Consider the following 19955-nt stretch of genomic DNA (forward strand, 5'->3'; position numbering starts at 1 on the left):
TTCAAAATGAATACACGGTGGCCCCTGCCCTTGATTTGGCAATTAAATGAATTGCCAAATTTGCAAACGTATCCTCAATGACTTTATGTAATATTAAATGGGAGGCAACATGTTTGGCAGTGCACTTACGTCTTGTGTTAGTTCCTGCTGCAGACAATAATGTATGATGATAATAGTAGTGTTCCTCAATTACAGCTAAACTACCTCAATTGTTATAACACAAATGTATGTATTGCTGAAGAAAATGTAACCATAATTTATGACGATTGCACTGTGTTATTAATGATCTTGACTCAACTATTAATCGTATATTTAGTAGTTTGATACAGGAAGGATTGTTTAAGGTAAGTTAGACTCTGAGTACATAAATAGTTCATCAAAAGCTAATCAGGGGGTTATTTAGATCCCCAGAACACAAATGCAAATTCATGCATATTGTTCTGTAATCTATACACGTACCCTGTGCAATTTATGTGTCAAGGTATGAGAGAGATATTTTAGATCTATCTCGATGTGTTTTATCAAAAAAATCAAATGTAAAAGAAGCAACATTCATATCCACTGTCAATTATGTAACCCTGTACCAAATCATAAGGTTTGCAAAGCGAAGAATGGATATATGTAACACTGAACGTGGACAAACTGCATTATCCAAAATGTCAAGCTAGTGTCACATACAGAGACAGAACTGCGGTGAAGGTATGATATGTTACTGGAGACACATAACCACAATTATTACTGTCTCGTCCAAAATATGTGGCCATGGAAGCATATAGACATAGGCCCTCATCACGACTTTGGTGGTCTTTTCCAAAGACTGTCGAAGCTGCAGCGCCAAAATACCGCCAGTGCTGGCAGTCTTAAGACAGCCCTAATACGTCTGATCTCTGAATTCCAAGACCAGTCGTGCTGGTGGTCGGCGGGGCAGATGCCGTACCGCCACTGGTACCACTACTCCAAAAAGAGACCACACACCGTATTACAACCTGTAATACAGTGTGGCAGTGTCCATATGGTGAGGCACTGCCGGCGGTAGAAGTGCCAGGGCCAGTCCCCTCCCAGACGACCTCCTTGACGTACGAGGCATGTGGATCGTCCGGCAGGGGAGGGTGTGTGTGTGTCTGCATCCGTGAGTGTGTGTTTGAGTGTCATGAATGTGGGGGGGAGTTGTGTGTGCGTGTCTGTGTGTGTGAATGATTGTGGATGGGGTGAGTGAGTGTTTTTGGATTGGGAGGGGGTGAGTGTGTGTGGGCAGGTGTGAGCGATTGAGTGCGTGAGACTGAGCAGATGGAAGGGGTGATTGTGTATTTGTGTGTCCATGTGTATGTAAGTGGACTGGGAGGGAGTGGGTGTTTGTGTGAGTGGACGGGGAGGGGGATTCGTGTTTGTGTGAGTGAACGGGGAGAGCGGGTGAGTGCCTGTATATGGTGCAGTGGGCAAGGGGGGGGTGAATGTATGTATATCCGCTGGGGGGGTGAATGCATGCATGAGTGCGGTGTTTGTGTATGTATGTTAGTGTAAATGGGGGTGTATAATGCAAGTGCATGGGTGAGTGGGGGTGTTTGTGTGTGGGAGTATGTGAGTGAATGTGTGCGGGTATGTGAACGTGTGTGTGAGTGGATACTGGTGACAGGAATGCTTATTCTTGTCACCAGGGCGCAAGACTGCCAGCTTTTTCTGGCGCTGCGACCGGCAGAAAAAATGCTGGTGGTCTCCAGCCTCGTGATACCACTAGCGGTATCACACCTTCTTGCTGAAGGTTCTCACCTCCAATCCGGCAGAACGCCGTAATGTGGCGGAATGGCTGGAGGATCAGCGGTTTGGCTTCTGTCAAACCGCCAAACTCCTAATTTGGCGCTGTTCACCGCTGGCCCGATGGTGCTGACACTGCCGCCCTGGTGGTCTTCGGACTGCCAGGGTCATGATGAGGGCCATAGTATTGTTAGTAAATTGAGATGTATGAATAAATTCCCTGCACTTCAGTAGTTTTCATAAATTTCCATAATGTTCCTGTTTTTGTAAATGATACATCATGCATGCATAAAAATAAAAACCTTTTTGTCAATAGACTTCACTGAGACACAGTTGTTTTTACAGTTACTTTTTTTATATTTTATGTAACATAAAAAATGAAATATTTTTATAAACCAAAAAGAAATAGTACAGCACAAACAATAGAATGTGTTTTAAAGGAGAGGGATACAATTTAAACCACCATAACAATTACTTCAGTCCATGGAATTTCCACCATTGCCCCCTAATTTTATTGTGTTTTGGGGACAGCCACACAAAATATATATAGGTTACTCCAGTTTTGCACATTAATCCATGGCAGCCCACCAGGTGGCAGGGAGCTGGCAGGGGGATCAGTGGAGTTCAATGGACCGGGCAACATCTTGTTTCACTGTTAAGGTGCCCAGCTAAACCAGAGACCGTTTCCCACAGACCTTCCCATGTCCTTCAAAGGGTCCAATAGTGAAATGCAAAGGGAGGGATCAATGGGTCATCCCAAAATAAGCAATAAGATGGTAAAAATGGCAGCCCAATACTTCATGATCAACACATGAAAAAAGTTGTCACTCCCCTCTGTGCATCTGAATCATGTCAGCTAAACATGCTTCTACACCCGCCATCCGTCTCGTTGTGGAGCATGTGATATGCAGGTACTTTATTTGAATGATCCAGTGTCTCAAAGAGTTCGCCAGCACCTGTGTTGACATCTTGGCATCTCTCCAATTGCTGTCATCCAGGGAGCCCTCCCACGCCTTCCATCTGGCTTTCAGCGAAACAAAGAGACCTTGGGTGTCAATGACTAGGAATATATAAATGCAGGATATACTCACTTTCCAGAGATGGCCCATATGGATTTTAGCTTCTAAACATTCTGGAGCATTGTCAAGGGAATCAACATGGTACATTAGACAATGACAGAGATGTAGAAACCTGAACTGGGAGTGTGAAGCTTGAAATCCACCTGGAGATTTTGGAACATCTTCATGTCATAGAGTCTGAAGCTGGGGTTATGAATCCCTGAAACCTTTGCCCAGCCAAGACTTTAAAATACCCCTGTCATTAACAAAATAATCAATATGACGTTTAATCGGTCACTTTAGCTATCCTCAGCCCCACCTTGTTGGAAAAAATCTTCTGCTATGGTTTTTTAAAAGAAAATGTAGCTTAGGTCCTACAACCCTGAATAATTTTAGGCTGATCTCTTTGTTTCCCATTTTGAGGAAACACCCTTCAGCATTGTCTTATAATCGAGCCGGCGGCAATGCTATAGAGTGCAGGGTGCACCAGCACCCTCGCAGTGTTCACTGTCTGCAAAGGTGCTGGCCAGGGGGATCCCTGCACTGCCCATGCCCAATGCAGTGCATGGGCAGTGCAGGGGCCCCCCTGGGGTCCCCTGTACCCATTCTCTGCCAAACTTTTCTTGACAGTGCTACTGCCTTGAAATCGCTGGCGGAGAATGAAGTTGTAATCCCCAGGGCAGCACTGCCTGTGCAGATTAGCACTGCCACAAAATGCCAGACCGACTAATCCTGGTGGTGCTGTCAGTCTGACCCTGAGATGACTGCCGTGGTCGTAATATGGCACTCAAACCACTGCATTTGCCGTGGTCCAACCGCCATCCACGAACCTGGCGGACAAGAGACCACCTGGTCCTTAATGAGCCCCTGTGTATCATGACATCTTGTTGGAATGTCTGGATGCTGTAGGGGTGAATGGTAGCACCCTTCTGTGGTTAAAATCTCTCATATCAGATTTCAGGCAATAGATCTTCTCCCTTTCATCTCCAGTTTTAAGAAATTAAGACATGGTGCCCCTCAGGGTTCGGCCTTGAGTCATACATTGTTTAGTATCTACATGGCACCACCATTGACCAAGGTGATCGAACCTTGGGTGTTCAATATAATAGTGTACGCTGATGATACACAACTGCTGCTGTCCTTCAAGTCGACAGATTCACAGTAGTGGACTGCTTTCAGGGTTGTCTTGCTGCTGTCATTAATTGGATGTAACAGAGCTGCCTTAAACTGAATTCCAGCAAATTGGAAGTTCTTGTATTTTTAAATCCTTCTATTTTTAATCTGCTGAGGCTATGGCCTAACGATCTTGGTAAACCTTCAATTCCTGTTGTGAAGGTAAGGAACCGGGGATAAAATTTCATGAGAATATTTTCTTTAAACCACAATTTAGGGAGATTACTGCCTATACACTTTACAAAGGAAGTCCATTATTCAAGCAATGGTGACCTCCAGGCAGGAGAATGTTAATTCCCTATACCTGGGTATCCCCTATAGGCTTCTAAACAAATTACAGTGGGTGCAAAATGCGGCAGCATGCCTGATGTCAAAGTCCCCAAGAAGACAGGTCATACGGCCTGGAATAAAGAAGCTCCACTGGCTCCATATGAGCAAAAGGATAATTAATAAGGCCTAGTGATCACTTTTAGAGCTTTACACAATGAGTCTTCTCTACCTTTGTAGAAGATTTAGAAAATCTCCCACAAGAGATCTAACATCTTCTAAACAGGGACTTCTCGCCTTCCCTAGAGCACATCTAGCTAGAAGTGGGGATTGTTCTTTTTCTTCTGGGCTGCGCATTTGTGAATTGATCTTCCAAAGGAGCTAAGGATCAGAAGCTCACTTTAAAAAAGCTCTGAAGGCTTTCCTTTTTAGGGGGCCCTTGCTCATGTTGGGTTTTGCCTACAGGCAGCACCAGGGCTCTTCTTCTGAAGCAGCTGTTCACACTTTAAAAGTAGCATTTCACTCATTCATTCATTTATGTATTCATTCGTTCTTGTGAGACACTCTCCACACATCCCCCAGTACTGGGATGTCAATGAGGTCCCATGTACCATAGTCTTCCAGTCGAGCCACTTGTCCTAGCCAGCAGCCTCTCCAGAGGAGAGTTTAAAAGGTGAGCCTATAGTCTTATCCAACTGAAGGCCGATATCCACATCAGGAGCGAGGAATGGGCACTCCATTTAGCATTCCCACCATCGCGTCATATCACATGAAGGAGACAACTAGCCGGAAGGGCAGTCCACCAAATGCCAGCTAAACTAGTCATTCAGAATCATGGTCTGGGAGGCCCAGTAATACATTTGCACATTCACAACAAACATGCCCCTTTCAAAAGTGGACTGTACACTTTTATCAAATGCAATGCAAAGTGCTTGCTGGCCCAGAGAAATGAATGTATTTTGGCCTGTAAGTAGGCAAACCAATGTTGTGGAAGCACGAATGAGACCAGGAACTTCTGGGGAGCTTAAAAGAACATTGTCAGGACCTTCATCATAAAAAGTGCTGTCCAAACCACAATATTGAGTGGTAACCTGGGCTTATTGTATTTTAGATACTTGGGCCGAAAGATTAAGACTCAAAGAGAGGGCAAGGATATATGAATGCCAAATATTGGAAACTGAGTATACGGAGAGGAATATGTGCCTCCCAACCTACTGCCACACTTACCCCTGTGAAGGGGACAAAGAGATTTGGACTAGTTTACTTGTAACACAGAGGCCGGTTCATACATGTCCAACATTTCAAGAGGCAGCAGCACTGTAACACCCGGGGATTAGAGAAATAACAGTACATCATCCACGTTCAAAGCAATAAAAACTCTAAATCATCCCGCCATTTAAACCCCCTTAATCTGCATTACACATCTAATCCAAGTAACCAAGGTTTCCATCGTCAGAACAAATAGCTATGACTATAGTGCCCATTCTGCCTGGTACCTGTTTGGATAGGGAAGGTACAGAGGAGGACCCCATTGACTTTCACTTATGCCATCAGATAGGCTTATAAAACCAGGCCATATGAGATAAATGACAGCCCTAATCCCAGTTCTGCAAGCACTCTCATGAGGTGGTTCCAATCCATAGAGTTTAAAGCCTTTTTAAGTCGATAAGCATGAATGCACAAGGACTGATGAGATGAAGATGATACACTAGGGTTGGATGAACTCTCCATATGAAATGTTGTGTGCTACAATGAGTTATGAAGGCGCACCAGTCTGGATAAACTGGTTCCGTCAGCACCCTGAGCAGCTGTTGGCCACGACCTTGGCAAAGCGCTTAGGTTAACTTCTTACAAGCAAGACTTGACAATATGAGGAGAAATTCTCAGAGGGGCACCCTGATTTGTACAGAACCACACTCATTGCCAGGTCAATGCCATCTGGAAAGCAGTCTTTCACTCACGACTTTTTGTATATAGGCAGTAAGGGAGACAAGAGGGATTTCCAGAATTTCTGGTCATCAGGAGCTTATCTGGTCCCAGCACCCTGCCAGGATTAATGTCCCTGAGGGCCTCCTAAAACACTGCCAGTTTGAAGGGGTGCTCCAGCTCCTTTTTTGTCAGACACGGAAAGAGCTTGTTGGAACAGGTCCACAATTAAGGGCATTAAGACGATTCCCTAAATGGCCTTTTCCATTTACGGAGAGAGATTGTTAGTAATCCGCAAAAGTGGCAGCAATCACCTCATTACCCATGACCCTCTCCCCAGCACGACGGTGATACCTGGGAACACCCTAGTAGCAGTGCCATGAGTTGCCAGAAGGTAGACCAGTCGCAATCCAGCATTGACACACCTCATTAAGGCAAATTTGTCTCAGGGGAGCTTTGGTAATCACTAACTGATGGTCCTCTTGGGGACCTGCCCTAGCCTCATGCTCAATTATGAGAATGTTGGCCTCCAACTCAACAATCTGCTGTTGTTTCTAATTTTCTTGCACTGTAAAGTAAGTTCCATCAATCCCACACAGGCAGGTCTTCCAAGCCACCCACAGGACACCAGGACAGTTCACCGGCCCCTCATTTTTTTTCAAGTCTACCGACTGTTCAAAATATGAAATAATTAACTGAATACTAACTTAAGGTATTTTCTGACTTGATGATACATTAATTCTGTCATCATAACCAATTCCTCAGTATCTAAATCGTAATGAACATTTTGGAGGGAATGTATTTAATTGTCAAGAGAACACAGCATCAGGAGTGCCTGCCAAGATAATAAAGTGTTAATAATAATAATAATCATAATAATCTAAAATAAAATTTGGGAATTCCACATGGAGTGCAACTAAGGGATACTGAATCTTTCCAGTACATGCATAGGAATGGTGGTCCTAGAAGTAGCCAAGAGCTGTTTAATACCCAGTAAAGTAAGGGCAACTATATTTGTTGGACTCGATGAATCATGGAGTAAAAGTCAGTGGTAATTTCTGCAAATCGTCTGGTATCAGACTGTGAGGATTTCATGAAGGAGAAGTCAGCAAGGAGGCACAAGTGTAAAATGATCCAAATCTGTCTTAGAAAAACATGCAATGCTAGGAAGGATTGAGGATTGTGGAAGACCAGAGCTTGGCAGTGTCAGAGCTAATTTTTAATTATTAAATTCCAATAAGTGGTGTGAATGATTTGGAACCAAAACAAATTTGTTCCATTTTACAGGACTAGGTTTTCTTAGCTTGGCCAAATTAGGCCCAAACGCCATCTTGTTTTTCAAATGTGACCATGTTTTTAAATCTCACTTACTCCACATTCACCAAAATGTGCACTGAAAGCATTATTGAATATAATAGGGTTTGGTTGCTCTGTAGGAATGAAAATTTAGAGGAAGCCTTCCTTAGTTATGTTGTATGTTTTCTGTTCTTCCTGCCGCGCCTCACAGTTCGGACTGAATTGCTCCCACTGGAGCAGGGTCATGACAGATTTACAATTGGCTCGTCCAAACTGAGGTGGCATGATGTTCAAAATAACGATGTTCTGAGATGGTCCAAGTAATTATCAGTGGCTGAAAATATTTCAAGCATTCCATTCATTACTTTTTTGTATACTTTAACGGGTCACTCTAAAGGGAACAGGTACGCCCAGATGTGAGTCCTGTGCTCAATATGTCCCTGGAACCAAGCTATACCTGGCTAGTGAGCCCTTTTTAGGGGAAACCAGTCCTGGGTTGCTTGTTTCTGGTTCAGGGAAGACCTGGCCTTGAGGTTTGGGCTGGACTGCTCCCATTGGAGCAGATTCAAGACTGATTTGCAAATGGCTGGGTCCAAACTGAGGTGGCATGGTGTGCAAAATTACAATGAACTGGGATGAGGCCCCGAGTAATAACCAGTGACCGAGATTAACTCGGGCATTCCATCCATTACTTCAGTCAGTCTCTTCATTTCATAAGTCTGTCATAGTATATGCAATTAGATTTATACTGTCACATCTGATGACAGAGTAAAAGAGGACTAAATATTATTCATTTAGGGTATACTGTTTGGATGGTGATAGGTATTGTTGCATTTGTTCTGTATTTGCTGACCCTATGTAGCATTTTACTCACCTCATCTTCATTGTGGGATTTTTTTATGGTGTATTTTTCTACGAAAAAGGGCTCACTTTCAGGTGAGACAGTGTTGCTTTCCTGATTCTCAGAGAGGAGGCTCACATCAATAGAATTGCAGATTTTTCTATGTCAGACCTTATGCTGATTTACTGAGTTCTGCAGTTTATTTGATTCTTATTCTAATTCCCCATATTTGATTTAATATAAATCATGACTGCTTTTGAGACTAACCAAAGTTTGCCTTCTGTAATGAGCTTTAATAATGTAATATATATTAATGGTTTTTAATTTATACCTTGTCTCAAGAAGGCTTATTTAATAAATTATGCTATTTGATTTGCTGTCAATCTAATCTACACAGGGGTACATTTCCTCATATATTCTTGAGGGCAACACTGCCCCTAATTTGGAAACATCCTTAACAACACGTCCTTAAGGATGCGGATGTTACCTACGCATGCGTAACCATGCTTGCCGAAACAATGCATGGCTTTTTCTGTGCCTTAATCATGCATGTGCTGAACTACGCAAATATGTGGTTAAGGCACAGAAAAAGCCATGCGTTGTTCAGGTTCGGGAGAGGACAAGGAGGACGCAGCAAGGCTGGGGCAGGGGGTGGATAAAGGGATTTGGGTGGGTGGGGGTACGGGGTTGGCTATTTTCTTTCTTTTGAGGGCCGGTGTGGGATGTTTGGGTAGTTTTTTTAAAGGCTTAGGGTGGGAGGTTGGGCTATTTTTTCTTTTTAGAGGTAGGAGTGGGGGGGTTTGGGTATCTTTTTTATTTATCACTTAGGGTGGGGGGCAGGGTAGTTTTTTTTTCAAGGGTTGGGGGAAGGTTTATGAAAGGGCGGGAGGAGGGAGGAGAGAAGGAAGGATCGGAAGAGGACGCAGTGAGGTAGGTGGGATAGGGCAGGGTTGGTGGGTAGTTTTTAGTGGTGGGGTGGATTTAGTAAGGCTTAGGGTGGGTGAGGGGTGTCAGGACATTTTAGTTTTTAGGGGTAGGGGTGGGTGGGGTCAGGATAGTTTTTTTTGGGGGCTCAGGGGGTGGTCAGGGCAATTTAGTTATTAGGGGGGAGGGTTTTAGTGCTCAGGGCAGGTGGGCATTGTTGAGGGTAGTTTAGATTTTAGTGGCGGGGTGGGGTGTATGGTTCTTTTTCTTTTTTTTTAGGGCCCAGGGCGGGAGGGGTCAGGGTAGTTAAGTTTATAGGGGTGGGGTAGGGGGTTTGGGATAGTTTTTTTTCATGCCGTTTCACATGCGTTTCCACACATGCCTTTACTAGGCATACTTTTACAACTAAATTCTTTATAAAGGCATGCATGATAAAGGCATGCATGGAACTGGCATTGTTGTGGTTCCAACTTCGTAGTTACAGAATGAGTTGTTCTGGCATGCGTGGTTCCATCATACAACCCCCCCCCAATTTTGTGGGATGCTTTATCTTAGCTGATAAGACAGGGTCAACAGCAGCGGCCCACAGTCACAGTTCTCACAGTATTCGCTGGTTCCCATAAAAGGGTTACAAACTAGAAAGATGTCTCCTGGTTAAGTTCTGATTATTGTATGGCTCCTGATCCAAATAGGTTTGAGATCACATTACGTCCCTCACGTTTGTTGCTTTGTTTCCTTCCCTGGTTCAGGTACCTCTTGTAACTTTTTTGCCTTACTCCCTTGTCCTAGTTTATGTCTGACTTCCCGTGCTACATTGGAATGATTTGTTCCATCACAACAGCTAGCCTATTAGCTTACCAGCAACTGGGCTCTTCCGGGATCCACTGAGTTTCCTAGTGCCTTCAGGACTTGTTACCACTAGTTTATCTGAAGTCCCTGGTGAGTCTGTGTGGCTTTTCCTTCTCTAGCCAGACTGTCATGTGTATTGCTCAATGTGTTAATCATGTTTGTGCTATGTGTTGTTACAAGGTCTTGCTTCCCAACCCCGAAACTACTTTCTACTACACAATCCGCTCACTTTGCGCCGAAAGGGTCTCCTGCTGCATTTCCTCATAGACATGGTATGTTCTCTAGCTCACCTTTCCTCAACTCGTAACCCATTCTGTTTGGATGAGGTTTGTTATATTGGCCCTTAGACGTACATGGCACAGCACATGGGTGTGAAAGCAAGTGAGAACTACATTGCTAAAACTTTTCTCACATTCAGAAGTATCTAGACAATCCCTGAATGGATAACAAGTTAACTGGCGTGCAGCATACACATTGGGGACTCATGTACATACTGGGGCTGAGTTGAAGGATGCCATGCTGTGCAGGACGCCGTGAGGAAGTCATAGGAAGCCATCTGTTTGCTGGGTGCTGCTCAGGAGGAAGCTGTGTGGCCCGGTGAGGTCCAAAGACCCAGGCTGGCTAACAGCCCTTGCATGTTCTGGGCTAACCGCTGCAGCTGCCTTTATTGCAGGACACTGGAGAAGCTGCCGTGGCAGCTTAGGGCTTGAGCCAGGGGCACGGCTGTTTAGCATGTGTAGTCTTGGCTTCGTTGCTCTATCTGGGAGCTCACAAACGTGTCATAATCAAGCTGGTCTTCACTGGGTTATTATTATTATTATATAGACCTGAGAGGAAGCAAAATGGCTCTAACATCAGTATTACGGTAAGGAAGTGTGTTGTACCTTGTGGCCTACCTGCCTGCCCCCTGTGGCTTACAGACCTGTGGTAGCTTGCAGTCAGTGGAGTGTGCCCACCCCCACCTTGAATCCGCTAACAACCTATGCTAAACTATGCAACAGATGCTAGCTTTTTCCACTTTACTTTGCTCTAGCTGCGTTAATGCCTTGTTCCCTCAAAGTGGGACCTGTGCAAGGAACCAGAGGCTAAAAACTCTACTTCTGTGAAGGCTCTTGATGCCTGGAGGGTGGAGGATTGTAGGTGAATAAAAGAGCAGCCATAGCTAGAAGGAGAATATTCTCCCGCAGCTTCAAGACTTCTTCACTGCTGTTATACTATCATGACACCAACAAATAGATGTACGAAACAGATGGCCCAGAGACACTCCCTGCCCTAAGATATTTGAATAGATTATTGCCACACTACCCAAAAGGGAAGGACAGCATGCAGAAGGAAAATATAAGTACACATGAAACTGCGACTGAACATGTGTGGTACACCTCGCTTCTTCCCTGAACTCTATTACTGTGGGCAGATTTGCCCTAAAATTAATAACAAGCTTTTATCGAAAGGTCAAAAAAGAGGTTGCAACAGTACCAACCAATGCAGTCCTGCAATCCCGGCAGGTGGCTGGACTGGAAAACCGACCAAAACAGGAATGATCTCTTCCAAAAGTGGGTCTATACACTGTAGAGAAGGTAGAGCTGGCAGTGAAATCCCAAAGAGGGCTGATTGTGAGTTTGCCAGTGAATCTGGGGATGGCAATGGTGCCCAAGGGTCTCAGACTCAAGAACAAATCCACCTAAGATGTCCTGGCACAGAGAATGTTTCCCAGCATACGGGGGGCTGCTATTGGCCAAACTTGCGGAGTCTTCAGAGAAGTTTAGTTAAAGTAGTGACACACCCTCACCTGAGCAGGCTAATTATCTCGCAGCTTGCACTGTTGGGATGTTTGATCAGTAAACGCCTAGGTAGTGATCAATTGAGTGCCAATTCTCTAATGTTAACCAATGTTCTTGGATTATACCCTGCCTGACGTATCTTCGGGTGCCTCAACACATGATTGGGTGAGTAAAGATGGAACTGAGAACCCAATTATTATACTTGAAGACACAGGGGGAGTCCAGGTTGTCTTGGGTACCCCTCTGGCGGAAAGTAACAGAGCCTCCACAAGAGGTCCTCATTTTGATGATTCAATCTATCAAATAAACCAGGTAACCAGTCCCCTGGGAGTATTTCACTCAATCTGGAGGCCACACAAGATTTTGTACTTTCAGAAGCCATGAATGATCTTAACAGAGTCCTGTTCTCAATTCTCTCGCTTTTAGATAAGACATTAGGTGGGTCTGATCATATAGCACCATTACTGACTCTGATACTTAATGCCCTGGCACCTGCAGGCAGAAAATGGAACGCAGCCTTCTAGTCAGTTCCCCAAACTGAAACAAGAAAATTTATACCTCAAACCATACCACTCATTAAACCCACCAGAATACCCCATAATAGCATAGCTTGTAAAGACATACTTGGATTGCCTGCTCATCTGACAAAAGTAGCAAAGACTGGCAAAACCACCAATTCCCCAAATAACAATGATACCAGGTGCCAGGGCTGGAACATTCCTTTAGTATGGAAGATTGTGACTCCGTGATAAGAGGTGGTGCTCAGGGGCGCCCTGACACTGCACCGTGCAGCCAGGGAATCTCTGTATAGGCCATGCAGCATATGGGACCAGCTCATACATTTAATGATGCGTCTATGCAGTTATCCCTTGCGTTCGCCAGTTTACAAATGAAGATTTTATTTTCTGTGTCAAGACTATGCATGTGCTGGAATGTCATTTGAAGATTTCAGCATTAATTTATTCGAGGGAAATTACGTCATATTGTTGTGGATTTATCTAGGCTGTGATCAAGGAAGCACAGCCTCCACTGGTTCCATTTTGTCATAATATCCCTGTGAAACACAAATAAAATCTACAAAAATATACGTTTAAAGGGAAAAAGAAAAACATATTTCAAAGCACTGACAAATCACACATAGCTAATTTACAAACAAATCAACACCAAAAATATTATATTCTGTCATAACTATGTGTATACCTACACATGCACACAGACACACACACACTCATATTGTTAATTTCAGTAATGAAAACAAAAATATTATTTGTTTGATATTCAGGTCCATCCACTGACGTTCACCACTCTGTTGCTCAAGAGGAGTCCTTTGAGCCATCCTTGCGTTCCATAGATGAAGAAACACTATTATAGTAGGTGGTTAATTGCAAGGCCACATCAGCCACACTGGCAAGGGAAGAAATGTTGAGAGATTCTTCAGCAATAATGCACCACCCAGATCTTCTAGAAGCTGCATACGTTCTTGTCCACTTGAGGATACTGAAGAAAAGGCTGAAATCCTTTAATTGCAAAGGGCACAAGAAAACATAATAGATGGGCTAAAAAGGGCATGGAGACCTCCTATGAGACAGTTGATGGAGTTTGCAAGTGCATAAGCCCAAATAAGAATTGGCTCATGGCATGGATACATCTCTTGGTTACCTTGCTGGACTTCTGGACGTCATTTTTAATGTGTCCCAAAGACATTATGAAAACACTGCAAGAACGTACGGAGTCCATACACAGATTCCAGAGAAACTTGAGAAGAAGATGGGCTGGCTGGATGATCCACAGTAAGAACAAAATTCACTGTTTCACAAAAATCCTTTGCCAGAGACTTTACAGCCTTCTATTGTTTTGCTGCTATCTTAGTAGGAAATGAAACCTATCCTCTCAACCTCACGTCGCTCCTCTGCACCGGTGCCCAGACCTGTGCCTATCTTCTACAACAACACTTTGGAGCAGGAGTGGGTATCTGAGGACGAGGAACAGCCACACCACTGTGGTAAAAAAACAGACATCAGTGAGGTTCTATTTTGTGCTAACATGTCCTTAATCCTATGTTTCTCTGTATGCCAATTTCTTCACAACCTAATACAGTCCTGCCTGTTGGAACATCAACCTTGACCTTGTAAGGATATCTTTATAAAACAGTCTGTCCATCTTTTGAGAGTTTAGATGTCACCTTTTTGTACAAACTCTCCACCTCATTCGTCCCTCGTGTTTATTCTTGTGAATTCTAATGACTGTTATCTTCTTGGGATGTAAAGTAACAGAAAATTAAAATGTGTTTCAACTTTGTTTGTCTCTTCTTTTCAAAAATCTTTGGGATGTTAGAAAGCTTTTTATTAATGACCTCATTAAAAGTATCGTGAGTCTTATTCTAGAAAAACAAACAGTCCAGAAAATGCACGCTATGGTTGAAATATCAAATAGTTTTTAATTAAAGTAGCATTCAGTTTTACCAGTATTGTGAATGACATATGAAGGCACAAAATACAACACATGCATGATGTCAAAATGAATGCTAACATAGAATGAATATAGTTTATAATGTATCAGAAGGGATTTTCTCCCGCAGATGTTCTCCTCCTGTCCACTCTGCCACAAATACACCAAATCCATTTGATTTTACTGATCATTATCTCATATATGCATGCTTCTGACTGCATCATAATGATTAATGTTGAGTAAGCGCTCTTCCCTTTATTCACAATTACTAGTTTATCCAAATCACTAATCACTATTTCTAACCCATCCTTCTATACATCCAACCATTCTACCAACACTAAGCTTGCAGAACACTCTTTTCCAACCGCCTACCATCTAAGCTGTCTTCCTTATATAATTACTTGAACACGCCACAGGCTCTGCTGTCAGGTGGGGACTGTGGTATAAAAATGTGTGCCCTGAGCATCTAAACTACCCCTTACACATCTGATCCACTCCTACCTAACTGTAACTGCACTTATTGTGTAAATCGCTTCCAAACCATTTGTTAGGCCATCTGCCTGAAAAAATGTTATGCTTATTAGAAAATAGTAAGTGTCTCATACATGCATTTTTTTATTTCAGTTATTTAACAGTTACCAATATTAAATTAATTACTCAAAGGGAACATCCACGCTGCCAAGAGACATAGCCCTACACACAGGTATCTGTGACTTCCCCAATGTACATTTACTCTTTTCCCAGGATGTTATTCTCCTCCCACCTAGGTGACACAGAAAGATTGATGTTTATCACTTGATTAATCAACACACTGTCCCACCCAAAGCCCCCTTCATAAACCCTTCTCACAGGAATCCTACCCAAACTCCTCTTCCTACTGTCAAAATACCTCAGCTCTGGGGTGGACAATGCTGAAAAAGCCAGCCATCACAAGGGTTGAACATCAATTGTTTTGTTCCCTGCACAACCATGGATACCGGATGATGTCTAACATTCAACTGAAAGTTGTCTCAGAATTACCAGATGAAGATTGGAAATGCTATTGTGTTTTCCACCTTGAAATATAAGATACTAACAGCAATGTTGACATAAATTGTACTTCTTACCAGCTACTTTGCTACTTCATTATAAATTTCTATATTTGTATGTGATGGAAGTTTGCACATTGTTTTTTTAAAGGAGAAAAAGTAATTGACGTGTAGAATGAAAAATTAGAAAAGTTATCAAATGTTCTTTACATACTCAAAACATAATAAAAGTCATGCAACATCACACATAACATCATTGCATCATGAAAAGTTGTGCAAGGGGTTTGTATCAGCCATTTTCTTTTGTGGAAAGATTTAGAGTTTGGATTGCTTCGTTTGTGGCTTGTGTTAGAAGACATGGCTCTTGTATCTCTAGGATGTCTTCTTGTACCTTACATTTATTTTAGGAATCCCCTGTGTAATCTGTTTATAAATCCTTGTCTATATCTGCTGTGTATTGTTGTTTCCTTTGTATTTACTAGTTGTGCCATCTGTTTACTGTTTGTCTGTATTTTAATTTGTATCTTTTCAGGCAGTATGCGTTGTGGCAATCCCTGAATTGCTGAGATAGGGCCTGATTTAGAGTTTTGCAGATGGGTTACTCTGTCACAAACATGACGTATATCTCGTTTGCCATATTACAATTCCCATTGGCTATAGTGGGATCATAATACAGCAGACGGGATATCCGTCACCTTTGTAATGGACCATTCCGCCAAACTCTAAATCAGGGCCATAGTCATTTGGATGAGAAGGAGGAGGGGACACTATGTTGGCTAGTCCTCCACTCCTTCCCCAGGTTACTTGCAGCTGAGGGAAGAGTTGAGCTGAAATACACTCTGCATGAGCACAGGCATAAGTGTGAGATGTTGCTGAGTCAAGTTTATGAAGGCTAGAAAAAGAGGTGCGGCCTGCAGCAGGTTCAGCACCAGAGTGCAGAGGTGGTCTCACAAGAGAGAGATCTCCATCACCTTGAAATTGAGGTTGCTGTTCAAGTTGCTGAGTACCTTCAGCATGATATCATTATGTTTAATAAATATTGTAATGTTAATCCTTAATATGTTGTAAGTGTAAGTATTGATTGTATGGTTGCTTTAATATAAATATTTGTTTCATTTTATCTTTAATTTATGTTGATTTACTAGAATAAACTTAGATTGCCACAGAAAAATTAGATTAATGATTCACCAAGCTCATTGTGTGCAGTCTAAACTTCTTACAGCAAGCAGCATGAAAATATGATATTTTTTAAAGTAAAACAAGTTATGTTTGGCTTCTCACGTATAACATGTTACTTCTAATGTTACATACATGAATGAAACAATTGACTTAAGTTACTTGTCATTCCCAGGTGATCTGACAGCATTTTCTGATTTCCAGAAGAAGTGGCACATTTTGCTTTAGAAGCTGGAAATTGTAAGTATGAATTAAATATGTATGTAAAAGTATTGTCACAAAGTAGTTCAAATATGAAGGCAATAATATTTTCTTACAAACAAAACTAAATTTGTGACGAGATCGAGACTGTCACTGTAATAACTTGTTAGCAAACCTTTCTGATGAAATTCTTGCTGTGTGTCAAATTAAGGTTATCCTTATTGCTTAATCGCAAGTGCTACAGAGTTCTTTTAGTAGAAAGAGTCTGACTTAAAATGTACAAAAATGGATACATAAATTTTGTATGTGACATAGCAAGGACAGATTTCATTGGTTTAAACATATGTATACATTGTTTTTTATCACATTTTTGATATTATATGGGTAGGTATAAAGTTGCTATTCCCTTTTCAAATTTACATATGCACAAAATACCTCAACTTCAATAAGTTTTAGCACTCCTTGTATGTTTTACTTAGATGTTCATCTCAATGTTAGAACAATTGAAAAATTGATTATGATTGAAATAGGAAGTTTAAAATGACAGCTTGGCATTTTCTCATCTGTCACACTTTTATCTTAGATACTCTGGTGTAGTCAAGAAACCTGAGCAATTCTGCAATATGATTAGAGAATGTGATTTATAATTCCAAAAGTGTCAATAATGTAATTGCAGTACCAACAAAGTACACGTTCTTTACAAACTTTCAAACCTGTCCCAGGCCTGCTAGCGCAAGACCTGGTTGCGCAGTTTACTGCCACAGGGACCTGGCATCTAAATCTACTTGCCAGGCTCAGACCTCCCCTTTTACTACATGTAAGTCACCCCTAAGGTAGGCCCTAGCTAGCCCTATAGGCAGGGTGCTATGTATTTAGAAAGCAGTACATGTGCCTAGAAGCGTGGCCTGTCCTGGTAGTGACAAACAGCCTATTTGGGTTCTCACTGTTGAGTGCTGCCTTCTCATAGGATTGTATTGGAAATGCCCTGCCTTATGTCTAGGGGGGTATCGTCTGATTTATGAGGGGTAGCGTAGGCATGTGTGGTATGGTTGTAATGGTAGTGAGAAAAGCTGCTTACTGGTGTAGGTGGATTTTTTATTATCATTACAGAAATGCCACTTCTAGAAAGTGATAATTTCTCTGTTCTTATGTCACTGGTGTTTTGCAGGTTGACTCCAATCCACGTCTGGGCAGAGTGACAGTTGGGCTTTGTGCATACATTTCAGACAGCCTGTACACAGGGAGGGTGGAGGTGTCACAGAGGTGCATCTGCATTTTGAATGATCTTCCTGGGCTGAGAGAAGGGGGAGGCAGGGCACACATGCATCTGTAAAGGCTGTGCCCTGGCCTCACACAAAAGGGTTCTTTGTTAACCCACTGTAAAACTGAATATAGGTATAGGGGACGTTTCCCCACTATTTGGAGACACTTTGGACTTAACTTACTGGAAACTGGACACAGAATGAGGCTGGAGGGACTCACCAGGAACCTCCATGGACTGCTGCTGCTGTGCTGACCTGTGATCTACTGGGTCACTAAGAGGAACTGCCAACTGCCTGCATCCAACTTCTGCTGGCCTGCTTCTGGGCCCTGCGCTCCATCTTGTTGTGTCCCCCAGGGACTGGGTGTTGTGGCCCCTGCCATCATCTGCCAGAGCGCTAGAGGAGCGCTTCACCTTAGTTATATAGCGCCTGTAGACCGCTCTGTTTCATTATCTTAAATCACCCTAAGAGCGCTTCTGGTTTTATCTTGTTTGGTGCTTAGAAGCGTGCTGCTGTGCCGATTTCACTGCCACAGCCGAGGTGGGCTGTTTCCTCATACCGCAAGTGAGTTGCACTGGTGGGTCCCCCCGGGGCACAAAGAAAGAGAGATCGGAGTGAAGCGCACTCCTATTGATGTCCCTGGGGTCAAGTACGCTCCGAGGAGCTTCCCCGGGGTACCAGGAGGCCTGCACTTGGGACCAATCACCGCTGCCACCTGGGCGGGCTTCAGGAGACTCGCACACCAGGTCGGGTGCAGGTGAGTCCCGGACCGTACAGGTGGGGTGAAGGCCTCATTGGCCAGTCGTGGCCAGGAGGTAGTTTCCAAAGGTTATAGGAGCCCGTATTTTTTTCACGGACCCCAGGAGGGGCCCGATATAAAACCCAGAAAGGGGTGCATGCCGCCCCCCTCACCCCAATCACCAGTGCGGCTCCCGTTTAGCACAGAGGAGCACAGGGGGCCCCAAGTTCTTCATGGTACTAGAGGTACCTCTTACATCATAAGGACAGGTACCGCTTTACTGGCAACATGCCGTTTTGGGGCATCTGTGTTTAGTTTAACTTGCTGTATGATGTGCCATATGCTTGTTGATGTATTTTCTAATGCTCCTTTTATGGGCATTCCAAAATAATATGTTTCTTGACTTGCCTTATGTTTTCTAATGTTCCTGGTATGGGAATTTATGATACTGTCATGACAAGTGTATAGTGTATTAATGTTTCCTGACTACTGCTTATGTTGCAGAATAAAAAAGTAACCTTCTGCTATATGTGACTACTTCTGATTTCTGCAGAGTAACAGTATTATGTAATGTTCTGACAACTGCTTGGGTATCATGGTATTACTGACATGTTTTGTTTGGTCTAATGATGTTGTGTACAATACAGATTATGTTTATATAACTTGGTGTTGTGCTTCCTTTGTGGTGTATTTATTGCGTCATGTGTGTTGTGTGTGTTGTGCAAACGCTTTACACATTGCCTTTGGGTTAGGCCTGACTGCTTGTGGCATGCTACCAAGGAGGTGAGCAGGGGTTATGTTGGACATGTAACTCCCTTGCCCTCACTAGAGTGGGTGGGTTCTGCCTAGCTTAGGTGCATACCCTAACCAACCAGAATCCCGATTTCTAACAGATGTTAAGTTATAAGCCTGAACATGCCCCTTTTAGAAAGTTGGCATTTTATTACCTTAACCGTTCTGTGCCTCTGCATGTCTCTGAATACAGTCTGGGGTTGTTGACAGCTGGGCTTTGTTCATTCCCTCTAGAAAATCACACACAAAGGGAGCTTGGGTGTGACATTGGCACCCTGATGGCCCATTACGAGGCTTATGAGCCTTCCTGGACTAGATGTGTGGGAGGAGTTGACACTTCTGAATATGGCCATGCCTCTCCTCACACAAAAGGCTGCATACCCCCCTGTAGAGTGTCTGGAACCAGGGAAGAAAATGGCAGGATCCTTGTGGTTTTCAAAGG

General features: G+C 43.2%; 1 protein-coding gene across 9 annotated transcripts in view; it reads left to right on the forward strand.

Moving 5' to 3' along the window:
* TSPAN4 (tetraspanin 4) overlaps positions 1–19955 on the forward strand; it is a 2368794-nt gene that overhangs the window by 1222709 nt on the left and 1126130 nt on the right. For 8 of the 9 annotated variants that reach the window (XM_069223123.1, XM_069223119.1, XM_069223121.1 and 5 more), the window contains one exon: positions 16695–16759. The gene's annotated coding sequence lies outside the window, so the exon portion shown is untranslated. Of the gene's footprint in view, positions 1–10031; positions 10177–16694; positions 16760–19955 lie in introns of those variants that run through there. The other variant, XM_069223128.1, reaches the window with a different exon arrangement.

Source organism: Pleurodeles waltl, chromosome 3_1 (assembly GCF_031143425.1).
Source record: "Pleurodeles waltl isolate 20211129_DDA chromosome 3_1, aPleWal1.hap1.20221129, whole genome shotgun sequence".
In the NCBI taxonomy this organism is placed as follows: Eukaryota; Metazoa; Chordata; class Amphibia; order Caudata; family Salamandridae; genus Pleurodeles; species Pleurodeles waltl.